At 34.8% G+C, this 12,756-nt stretch overlaps 1 protein-coding gene across 1 annotated transcript in view; it reads right to left on the bottom strand.

Annotated features, from left to right (window-relative positions):
• The window catches only part of LOC127985418 (zinc finger and BTB domain-containing protein 7C), a 26,208-nt gene extending 13,704 nt beyond the window's left edge, over positions 1–12,504 (bottom strand). Inside the window, exon 1 of the mRNA XM_052587423.1 lies at positions 12,331–12,504. The gene's annotated coding sequence lies outside the window, so the exon portion shown is untranslated. The remainder of the gene's footprint in view (positions 1–12,330) is intronic.
• Positions 12,505–12,756: the final 252 nt, after the last annotated feature.

Genomic DNA, 12,756 nt, shown 5'->3' with positions numbered 1-12,756 from the left:
AAATGAAGGAAGAGAGAGAGAAAAGTACCAGTTCTATATATGTGTGTGCTGTGACTTCAGAAGATGAATTAGACGAAGGAACAAGGTGGAAGACCTGAAGTTCAGAATTTAGTGTAGAAACCAGTCAGTTTCACAATTAACTACAAAGTAACTGCAGGAAACCCCTTGAATCAAACATGAAATATTGAAGTGGAAAGATCGAAATAGTGTTTTCTTGTAATAATTGACAATTAAAAAAAAATTAAAAAAAGAATTATGTATATATAAAATTAAAAATATTACTGTCTTCTACATGAAAAAAAAATGTGCATGCATGATTTCAATGCATTTCATTTAGTAACTGGGATTCAGCTGGCATCTAAAACTGAATTTTAAAAAAGCACAATAACTTTCTTATTCATGTATACATGTGGCATTCTGATCATAACAAAAACAGTAATTGAAAAATACATTTAAAAAGACATTAAAAACAAACAAACAAAAAAATAAATGACAAAATTAGAAATTAGAAATTAGAAACATAAAATAAGATAAACATATCTCAAATATTAACAAAAGTTATAACAGTACATCAGTGATATTTAAATAACACTGCAATGCAAAAACATATATGCTTGAATAAGAGTTTAATTGTTTCCTATGTGGCACACACAGTGCAGATTTGCTGCTTATAATTTTGCATGTGTGTAAGTTTAATTTAACGATATGTTATATGTAATGCCAGAAACGTTATGACTTTGTAGTTCATTGGAAGTTGGTTGTTTTATACATGCGGTTTGACCCATATTGCCGCTCAGACAGCGTGTTCCTCAACAGGGCTGTTCAATTTCCCTTCGTTGAAACTGAAACCAGAGGTTGACGGCTAATCAGTTAGTTAACCTGTAAACTTATACTCACAGTTGTGTGACTGCATTCGTTCATCGGACTCTCACTTTTTATTTACTGTCATTTAATGTGGTAAAAGGGAAAGATGAAAGATTACGGTTTCATGTTTTTTTTAACGTATAGCAGATGCATACATTTTTTTTATATTTGTGTTTAATGCACTTTAATGTTGTGTGTAGAGAGCCACAAACAATTTATAGGGAGAATACAGGTAAATTTGAAATATTTGGGATTTTTTCTCCATTTGAGAAACTTCCAATTCTGAATATAATATAAATAGTGTAATTAGTAAAATATATTTAATAATATATTAGTATTTAAAAAAAAAAAAAATAATATATATATATATATATATATATATATATATATATATATATATATATAACATTATATTATTTTATATATTATATTAAAATATGAATACAACTGTACTGAATGTCATCAAAGTCGTAAAAGCTAATAATTAAAGCACAATTATGACAGTAATTATGTCTGGGTAAAACTAAATATTTTTATACTCTTTACAAAGAACCAGAATGATTCAATTAAAACAAAGTAGTGTATAATTGGTTTTATTTTTTTATTTTATTATTGCATTTACATTTTTTTGCCGTGGTGTGATTTGACGTATCTGCCAGTGTTGTAGTTTTTGACACAAAACCTTTAAGCTGATTCTGTGAGTCAAAGTTGACATTTCTCATGCATTTTCCCTACTTATGCATGTTTATAATCTTTATTTTTTACAGCTGAACTGGACATCGAGTAGATGCCTCACAGCTGATTAACGCTCACTTCTCAACATGTTTTATTCAGTTTATATTTGTAGTTTAACGTTACTTAAATCTTTCAGATTTCTTGAAATGAGATCATTTTACTTTAATAATAACAGTAAAAGTATCTGCTTTGCATCTTGCGTCCGATCAAAAATTAACTAAGAATTAAAGATTTTTCAAATTGCGCCATTTAAAATCCAAAAGTTCAATCAGCCAATCAATTCCCTGCAAACGTTGAAATATCAGACTATACCTTTTCACAAATGCAACTCGTCTTTGTGTGTAAAAAAGTGAGAGGGAGTGTGTTTCCTTAAAATCTATTGTTCCATAAAACTATTACAGTCTCTCTCTGCCTCGTTTGTGTTTTTTGGCACTGTGACATTTTTCCACCGTGTCTGTCTCTTTAAATCATGACTCGACGCTTTAACATGAACAGGATTTCCTAAATGACATCAATAATCCACCCTAGTTATGTAATTTACGACAGATTCATCACGACATGCTTTTCAACAAGCACAAGTTACTTAATACCGTTTTACTGGGTAAAATTTCAATGATTTCAATGGACTTCTTTGTTCTGCCGTGAACGTGACGAATGTAAAGTGAGAGATTTAAGAGATGGAGAATTAGCTAGACGTGTGTGTCTGTTGTTAAGTTAAAAACACACACATGCAACATTATTTGTAGGTATCCTCGGTTAGTTGTCATAGAAACCTCAGACAGGTGATTCTGCGTGTCCCTAAAACAGATTCCTGTATTAGACACACTTCAAGCGTTTTCAGACCAGACCGAAATATTCTCAATAAATGTTCTTCAGTGGAACCTTCTTTAAATCCTGTAAAGCCTGACATATGAGATCATAGTCAAAAAAATCTCATTTGTTAAAATGGAATAGTTTGCATGTGTTTTATGTTGAGTATCATATTTGAAACATCAGGCTTTTATGGCTCATGTACTCTTATATATCAGTTGTCACTCTATATCTCCAATAATATGTCTTAGTAAGATGAGATTTTAATGATCAAAGCATAAAATGCAATGCAGTCCAATGATGATTGTGTGTGACAGGTTTAACAGCAAAGTTTTGATCATTTTGGTCATTTAGAAACTTGCATATCAAATATGATTTTTGGACATGAATAATGTGGTGTTATTGTATATGGGATCTTTAAAACATTAGTAAATTGATCATTTTCTACATAACTACAAATAAAAAAAATAGTATTTTTGGAATTTTAATAGAAAACATATTTTTTATTATTATTTAAAAAAACATATGTTTATTTAGTTTGATATTTTAGTATAATTGAGAGATTTATTAATATTTAGAATTTTATTTTGCGTTTTTATTACTTTTTTTTTAGGTTTAGTTTGCTAAAATAAGTTTAAGTTGTTTACTTCAGTTAACGTTCAAATTTAAAATATGTTTAACTATAATAACCCTGTTTAGCATGAAGATCAAATTGCTTATAAATATTTAGCAGTTCAAATGCAGTAAGGATTCTTTCTTTCTTTATTTTACAGCAGCATCCAGACGAAGACGAGACACATTCAAACCTCGACTGATATTCTCTTGTCTGTTTGGTGACCTTGTGATGTCTCAATTCAGGTATGGTCAGATGTTTCTTTCTATCTTTTTTCTTTCTTTCTAGTTTACCATGTCAACCATCTCTAGTACTGTTGCTTTATTTCTTAAATCTCTTGATACTGTGATCAAATCCGATGCATACATCCCTCATGTCAGTTTTATATTCCGTTTTCTTAGCCTTAGGATCTGCAGTGTGGGATGCCGTGCACAGATGTATTCTGGGAGTGGGGGCTTTGGTGCTCCAGGGTGTGGGCTTGTGGGAAAAATTTGTCATCTCTGCCCACTTACAGACAAACCCACCAACTAGGGTGGGAAACAGTTGTCCAAGGACGGCACACACACACATAGAGAGGCAAAAATATGCAACAAGGTCATCAGTGAACCCCTCCACACTCCAACTCCTGTTTTTACTGGAAGTGTTGTGTCTTTTGAACGGTTTCATCTGTGCTATCTGCTATCTTCTACACGCACATGCTCACACACACACACACACACACACACACATACACTCACACACACACACATATATATAGTGGACATTTGAAAAAAGTGCTTTATCTGTGATTTTGATTCATTGAGTCTGTGTGTGTGAGTGTGGGCTGCATATCGAAACTAACTTAAAAATCTCATGCCGATCAAAATCCAAAGACGACACCAATGATTCAAAATGCCACCTTATTTTTATTTGTGTGATTTGTTTGCGTGGCTTCTTAGGCGTTGACTTGTGGTGCAGATGGTTACAGGGACCAGCACTTTCAGTTCGTAGCAGCAGCAGCAGCTTAAAGAGAGAACTGTGGGATGTACACATGCATACACGTGCTTTATTGGGTTAAAATACTGGTTTAAAGCTTACATATTATTTGTTTATATTTAAGAGCATTAATTACATAGTTAAAATGAGTAGCAATTTTAATTTTTTATTTCATATCTCAAAGGTCTGACATTTCTGTGCAACCTAAGGAAGCGCAAATAATGTGCATTGGTGCGATATAATTACGTAATGAGAATAAAGTAAATACAAAATCTTGCTCTTTTTCGTTTCTCAGCAAAGATTTTAGATTTTTGTGGAACAAAATAGAATGGAAATAAAGTGCATTAGTGCAGTTGAAGTTCATGTATTTGTGTACATGTCCGAGCTGAAGTCATAAATATTTAATTAAAATAAATCAAACATTATTAGAATACATGTTTAGAAGTTTAACTATTTTGTTCCTATTTAGAAGTCAAAGTCATAATTACAATTAAAAAAATTATTACAATAATTAGTGCGACAAAAAAAGCAAAAATAATGTACAATATATCAGTTGATGTTTAAAAGTGTACACATTTTAAAATAAAAATATTTTGTTGTAATTCACATGTTATAATTACATAATTTGTATAAAACAAACACACTTGCATGATGGGAAATGTAGTTTTATTCTGCAAGCCTGTCAAATGCAAAAAAACTAAACACAAAAAACTGAATTGTACAATTCAAATTTACATTTGTGCTTTTCTGCAGATGCATTTATCCATTGCATTCAAGGTAAACATTTTATTACTTTACGCGTTCCCTGCAAATCAAACCCATGCTCGGCTGTCTGAGCTGCAGGAATTACAAATTATCTTAGAAACCAATTTACTTCCACAGTGATTCAGTAATTGACACACCTTCGGCAGACAGTCAGGACTCATGGTTATGGCATTGTGCTGGCGTTCATGTGTGAATACTGGCATTGAAGGCAGTTAAGCGCTCAGACTGACCGAAATGTACTTGTCATTAATCAAACTAATCATGCATGTAAAACACACATCTCACACGTGTGTTTGAGACAGATGGAGTGTGTGTGCGGGTGTGTGTGTTGTGTTTTTTGAGATGCTCCTTCTGAAAGGACATTTTTTGTGGAGGATTGTGAGGGGGAGGCTGGCCCGTGTGTGTGTGTGTGTGTGTGTGTGAGTGATTATGACTAGCCCCTGTCTGCCCTCAGGCCCTCTGGCTCTACCTAATTAAAACCAACCAGGCTGCAGGGCACAGGAGACAGATGTCTGTCAAAGCGCTCTCACACACACGCGCGCACACACACACACACACACACACACAAGATGCAAGCTTTCATAGTGATCAGTCACACACTGTATGCACATATGTCGTTTCATGCAAAAAATGCAAGCACATATCACAGACGTGTTCTCACACACGGTTCATAGAAGTCTGTATTGATGACGGCGCTGAATATTTAACTTTCTGTGTCACTCCCACATCCATGCTATATGTAGTTATATACGTATTTGTATTATTATTATTATTATTTTTTATTAAAAAGATGTCAATATAGGTGATTTTAGAACAAACTTGAGGAGGAAAGTTGTTACTAAATCATCAAATGTAAAAATATTGAAAATGTTAATAGTACAATTAATATATGTAACAGGAAAAATATCCTGTTAAATATATTCACTGTACTGTTAATTGTCCACGTACATCAGTTTAATATTTTCATGTATTTATAAATGCATTAATACATTTCATTTAATTGATAGTTATAGACTTAAATAAGACAGAAATTGACAAAAATGGGGAACTGTATTGAAAAATTGCCCGAGCTAGAACTAATTTGGGTTGCTAAGCCTGTGTAATATCCATCGGGCAAAGACATTTCCTTCTATTTTGGAAGAAATATTGTGTAAAATGTGCTTTAATATCTTTAATATTAACTTTTGTCATTGTCTATTAGCGGTATATCAGCCAGACTTCTCTAAAGTTATTGGATCAGCTATTGAAAGTCATTTTTCGTGACCAACATCCAGACACAACACTGTAACCAGCAGCTACCAAACTCTGAGATGATTCCTCAATCATGTGCACTTCCTGCTGTCACACATTACAACCCCACTGTCAGTCCATCAGGCCACTGTGATACCTAAACTCTTCTACTGAGCTATCTGCTCCAGTCTGAGTGTGTGTGTTATGTTGGGGTGGGTGGATCAATGTGTCCTTATTTTAAACTGAGAGAGTGAGTGAGTGATAGCCCACACACTCATTTCTCTCTCTGTCTTTCTCTCCCTGCACCCCTCCTCTGTGCCTCTCCTCTTTTCTCACACCAGTGGGTGGACCCAGTTTCAAAACCAAAATCTTACAGCAACACAAAACAGCCCGCTTTCCCTCCGTCTATCATTTTGTGTGTGTGTTTGTGTGGTTGAGTGAGCTCGGTCTCTCTACATAAACGTGTGTTGTGGTGCATCGGCCTCAATACTGTGTGTGTGATCATGTCGAACGTTTGTGTGTGTTTCTGTAATTTACCCAGAACAACAGAAAGAGGAGAGAGTCTGGGAGTTGCCACTGGTTACAGTGACTCTTCTCACACAGGAAACACCTACAGGAGTTTAGATGCTCCCCAATCAGCTGCTCTCAGAGGAAATCACTCAAACACACTCACACACACATGGGCCCAAAGCGTTCAGACGAAATCACATCAGATCAGGCTTAAATGAAAAGAAAGATGCATCAGCTAAAAGAAACTAAACTATGTTACCATACAAAGATGTACAGTCATAGTAAAGTTTAGCAATAGTTTAGGATAGACTTGACAGTACAGGATATTAATGCTTAGTTGTGTAGTCTTACTATTGTAAAGTAAACTTTAGATGTAGTGTGTGAAGCCTAATAAAATGTTTGAGAATAGTATTGTAGTGTAGTATGATAAAGTATAAAATGTTACCTATACTGTAAGAAAGTACTGGATAAAATATGCTTACTATATGGGTTAGGTTTAGGATTAGGTTAATGGTTAGTACCTAGTTATTGTAATTACTGTATCAAATACCTAGTATGCACATGCGGAACAGGACTGTAAAATAAAGTGCTACCATATGAAGATATAGTTATACTAAAGTTATATTTAGTATAGTAAAGTGAAGTTTAGTATAACAGAATCTATGTTTGAGTATAGGATGGAGCCATGCAGTATAGTATAGTATAGTAGTGTATAGTATAGTATAGTATAGTATTGTATAGTATAGCATAGCATAGCATAGCATAGCATAGCATAGTATAGTATAGTGTATAGCATGGATCCTCAGATCTTGTCCTGGTGGGCCGATGCGATGCTGAGTTTAGCTCCAACCCTGAACAATCTCACATACCTATGATTTTCTAATAATCCTGAAGGCATTGATTAGCATGATCAGGTGTGTTTGATTAGGGTTAGAGCAAAACTCTGCAGGAAAGTGGATCTCGTGGGCCAGATTTGAGGATCCATGGTGTATAGTATAGTTTAGTATAGTAAAGTAGTGTATAGTATAGTATAGTATAGTTCAGTATAGTAGTGTATAGTGTAGTATAGTAGTGTATAGTATATTATAGTATAGTTCAGTATAGTAGTGTATAGTGTAGTATAGTAGTGTATAGTATAGTATAGTTCAGTATAGTAGTGTATAGTGTAGTATAGTAGTGTATAGTATAGTATAGTTCAGTATAGTAGTGTATAGTATGGTATAGTAGTGTATAGTATATTATAGTATAGTAGTGTATAGTATAGTATAGTTCAGTATAGTAGTGTAGTGTATAGTAGTGTATAGTATAGTCTAGTAATAAAGTAAAGTTTAGTTCTAGTAATATAGTTATAGTGACATTTTTTACAGTAAAGTATAATTTGAGCATGGTCTAATGATAGAAAAGTAAACTGTCTGGTTGTATTTTTGTAAAGTCTAGTTATAGAACAGTAAATCTTAGTTAAACATAATAATTCTAGAATGCCAAATTCAGATTATGATTCTGACGAACTGATCATCAGTTTAGTATTTCATATGGAACGGATGAGCTGTATGGAGTCATTGTATGAGCATAAAACGTTTTCTCCTTTCTGAAGACTTTGACCCAAATTTGTGGTTAATTTCCTGTTTGTGATGGGCGATCATTCATGTGACGTGTAGGAGCTGCTAGAGAAAAACACTTGTTGAATTCTTAAAGAAAGTTCATATAATCGCAGCGCTCAGAGTTTATAAATAGCGTCTCGACTCACTCACCGTGACCATAGTGATGGACTTTAAAATTGACATGACCATGTGATCTGCTGAATTGCTGTTAAAAATATCATGCTATGACATCAGCATCAGGTAATGGGTGTTTGGCTGTTAATATCTGTTGTTAACTCTTGAATTCATCAGATGTGAGGTGTTTAATAGCTGGTTGTCAGAGTGAGTGTTAACGCTCTCTCTCTGTGTGTGTGTGTGTGTGTGTGTGTGTGTGTGTGTGTGTGTGTGTGTGTGTGTGTGTGTGTGTGTGTGTGTGTAAAGGTGAGGTCAGGACATTTGTCAGGCTTTGAAAAATGAGTTTTATTCAAATCACCACACAGACTTTTTTGAAGATGAAGAGAGAGGAAGGGAAATGACATATAGAGGCAGTATTTTACTCTCTGTATGAGTGTGTCGGGCAGCTGTGTCATCAGAAACAAGTTGTGTGAGCGGATGTGAATCCCCTAACTTTCTCTTTGGGTTGTGAACTGGTCAAACTCTTCTTATTAGGTTGCTTCACTGCTTTTTAACACACTGGCATGCACACATTCACAGAAGAAGCGTGTCTCCAAGTGAAATGATTTAGTAACAAACCACACATTTGTATCTCTTTCACTAACTGAATTAAATGAACAGGTTTGTCCATCAGAACTAAAACACTTCTCTTTTGTAAGTGGTTGTCAGCTGGTCATTATCATAAAATTAACCTAGACCCCAATGTGAGGGTTTGTATCAGCATGAGGGGGGTTTATTTTGTGATAATGAAACTGGCACCGATAGAGATGGTGCATAGATGTGATTGAATAATCTCATTTTTCGGGGCACTTTTTTTGCAATAATGAAACTAGCACATATATGGAGGACATCAATTTCCTGGTTCAGCGATAAATTCTACTGTGTAGTGTCGTGTTACAAACATATTTGACTGCAGAAATTAATTTATGACCAGTCATGATCAGGTGCTTTAGAAAGCTACAGTTAAATATGATCTATAAAATGCATATAAAAAACAGAAGTGAATTGTTACTGTAAATCAAGATTAATTGATAATCTAGATTTTTATTTAAATATTATCATTTTTTATTTTGATTCTTTGCATTAAGTTTTGCTCTCTAAAATGTTGCAACCTGATTAATTCTCTTGTATTTCTTTCTCTTTCATTTTTTGAGGAGAAGCTCTTTTCTCTACCATTCTAATCACTATTAGTACTTTGTTTATTTGAGTCCAAATTACGTTTGTACAATAATAATAATAAAAAAAGATGACTTGATGAAAATATTAGCTACTAAAGATGAAAAAAGTCTCAATGTGACACCATATCGTTTTACATATTATAAAGTATGTGTATATTTTATTCAGCAAGGATACATTAAATTGATCAAAAGTGTCAGTAAAGTAATTTACAATGTTTTGGTGTTGTTCGTTTGCATTTTCCATTCACCTAAGAATCCTGATTATTTTTTATTTTTTTACAATTTAAGTAAAAATATTAAGCAGAAACTGATTATGTTTTTTTTAAGCATATCAGAATGATTTCTGAAGGTCATGTGACACTGAACACTGGAGCAATGATGCTGAAAATTCAGCTGCACATCACATGAATAAATTACATTCTAAAATGTATTCAAATAGAAAAAAGGTATTATAAATAATAATATTTTAAAATATTTTTTTATTAAATAAATGCAGCCTTAGTGAGCAGAAAAGACTTCTTTCAAGAACATTTAAAAATGGTACTCTTTGAGCAATAGTGTACATACATTCTCACCACTGTGTGTGTATTTTGATCTTTTAAATTTGTGTTATGGAAATCTGTAGTTAAGTCGTTCTGAGCTGTGTGTGTGTGTCTGTAGGAGGAGTCTCTCTGTGCGTGTGTGTGTGTGTGTGTGTGTGTTTTGAGCGGGACATACGGTAACGTACCCAGCAGTGATTTAGAACCGCGCTGAGATCCAGATGATTGTTCTGGTTCCCTCGTTCCCACACCCTCCCGCGGTGAGAGCGCACGGAGCACAGCGCACTCTCCAGTGTTTGAGAACACGCCAGTGTAAAAGTATCTGGCATGTAACAAAAGACCGCTTCGGATCAGGTTCAACTTTGATAAACCTTGTCCTAGTGACTCGACAGACAAAGGCGTGGTGTGTATCCCGGCATAACCTCACTCCCTCGCTCCGCTCTCTCGCTCTGTTGAGTGTGTAACAGTGACGGTGAGGTTTGGACGCAGGAGTTTTTATGTAATCACGGCCTGTTAGCGTGGGGTTAATCAGTGCTGCTCCAACATGCCGTGATGGATCTGAAAGCAGCTGCTTGCCATTGAAATAAAATCTGGTCCCCGTCACAACCACAATTAAAATGAATGAATAATTGAGTCTGGCGGTCATCTGCCCATTCACCTGATACACTGTCCCTGACCACACCGAACAAAGCTCCCCCTCTCTCTGTGTTGTTTTAATGAGAAGTCTATACTGTATTCACACAGTTTACCCGAGTGCATATTTCAATCTTTAAGCCCTCGGATTCATTCTGCACTTAGCTGAAGTGATAGACATTCGGCTTATGTTCACAAAGAGAGCAGATGAATGATGTTTCCTGTATTCTGTCTTAGACATGACCGCCGCTGCTCACAGTCTCAACGAATGAGAAGTTCACGCAAAATAAAAGTCACAGCAGATAGTGAAAACACGCTGAGCAGGGTTCAAAGCAGTTTAAAAATTCTCTAGATTTTTCTCATTAGAATGTTCACTTTAAATTCTAAAATGTATCAGATTTTCGGAAGAATCTTTTCATCTCTGAAACAGTGCAAGTCATTCGTATAGACTATAAAGAATCACAGATAATGTTTCTGAGTCAGAGTATGGTCAAATATAAGCCAGTTACCTGTAACTGATCGATTTCAAGTAGAAAGATACTATATTTTAAGTAAATTGCAACATTAAAATGTGTAAACTTTATATTTAATGTAAATAATATATTATTATATTTAATTCAAATTAATATGTAAAACATACATTTATTTATTTATTTATCTATCTATTTGTTTCTGTCTAGTAAATAGAAATAATTTTACATTTAAATGAATTAATATATTTATAGAATTTTTTTGTTACTGCAAACTATATATATTTACATATCTATCTATCTATCTATCTATCTATCTATCTATATATATATATATATATATATATATATATATATATATATATATATATACACATATACACATGTTTTTTCTGTGAATTGTTTTTATACTGACCCAACAATATTCTATCCCCTAACCCTAAACCTAGCATTTACAGAAAACCTGTTATCATTCTCTCAGATAAACATCCTGTACTATTTTTAATTATTTTTTCCCACAGGCCAGCCCTCACAATGTCAAAAATGTCAGGTTTTACTCTCCTTGTGGGGACATTTGGTACACACACACACACACACACACACACACACATATATGCATCGTTAAAGTTTGAAAATATTAGAAATCATTATGAAATTGACTTGGTTAATGATAGTCATTTTTTTATGAATGTTTATATTTTCCCCTATAAATATGCAATTACAAAACAGTACTGTGATAATACCATATATTGTTTTTTTGTTTTTTTACTAATTTTGTAGATATGATTTTTTTTACTGATCAGTTTTTCAAGGATTTCGTTTACTTATATAAACTATCCCTTTCAGTTAGATTTTTGTTCTCACGCGTTTTTGGTCAAGTTGCTGTAATGGCGTGATCGCGAATGTTTGTTTCAGGATTCACCAAAGCTCGATTTGTCTGAAGCGTGAGTTCTCTTGCAGGGCAGCACTGAGTGATGCTGCGATAGCATCAGACCCCCGTTTCTGACCTGTCAGCTCATTTTACTGTATTAGACTTTCTAATTAAAGCGACGGTGAGAACGAGGCGGTGGGGGGGTCCCGCGCTATCTAGTGCACTTTACATGCACTCTGAAAAGTGACAGATGCACAAGACCAGTGAACAAATGCCATCCTTTTACATTTCACCACAGACAGTGATGGAGCAGTCAGACAGTGAGCGATCGAAACAAACTTAGAGAGAGAGAGAGAGAGAGAGAGAGAGTAGTGGTTGCTGACCTTTAGGTGTTGCTGGTGGAGTTGCGTCTTGGTGAGAAGTCTCTGCGTGTCAGGAAACAGACTGCTATCCTCCGACTCAAACATGTGAAAGTGAACACAGACAAGAGAGAGAGAGAGACGGGGGGAGAGAGATAAGCAGAGGAGTTGCGTTTTGCACAGAAGGTGTGTCGTGAATCAGGGAGAGAAAGAGAGAGAGAGAGAGTGAAAGAGAGAGAGACACTAAACAAAAGTTCACACCCACCCAGCCCTCCCTCCAAACCAAAAGTATGTTGGCAGCCGGCCGCACGTGTCCACCTGACATGCACCTCGCTATGGGAGGAGAGTAACACACACACACACACACGGTTTACCTGCAGACGCTGGCAGCCTGTCATGCACTGATAGCAACATGATCATCAACACGTTTACATTCAGAATAGATACACA

The sequence above is a fragment of the Carassius gibelio genome, chromosome B21 (genome assembly GCF_023724105.1).
Source record: "Carassius gibelio isolate Cgi1373 ecotype wild population from Czech Republic chromosome B21, carGib1.2-hapl.c, whole genome shotgun sequence".
NCBI lineage: Eukaryota > Metazoa > Chordata > Actinopteri > Cypriniformes > Cyprinidae > Carassius > Carassius gibelio.
Note: the sequence above shows the minus strand (reverse complement) of the source record. Positions and strands in the feature narration are given on the sequence as shown.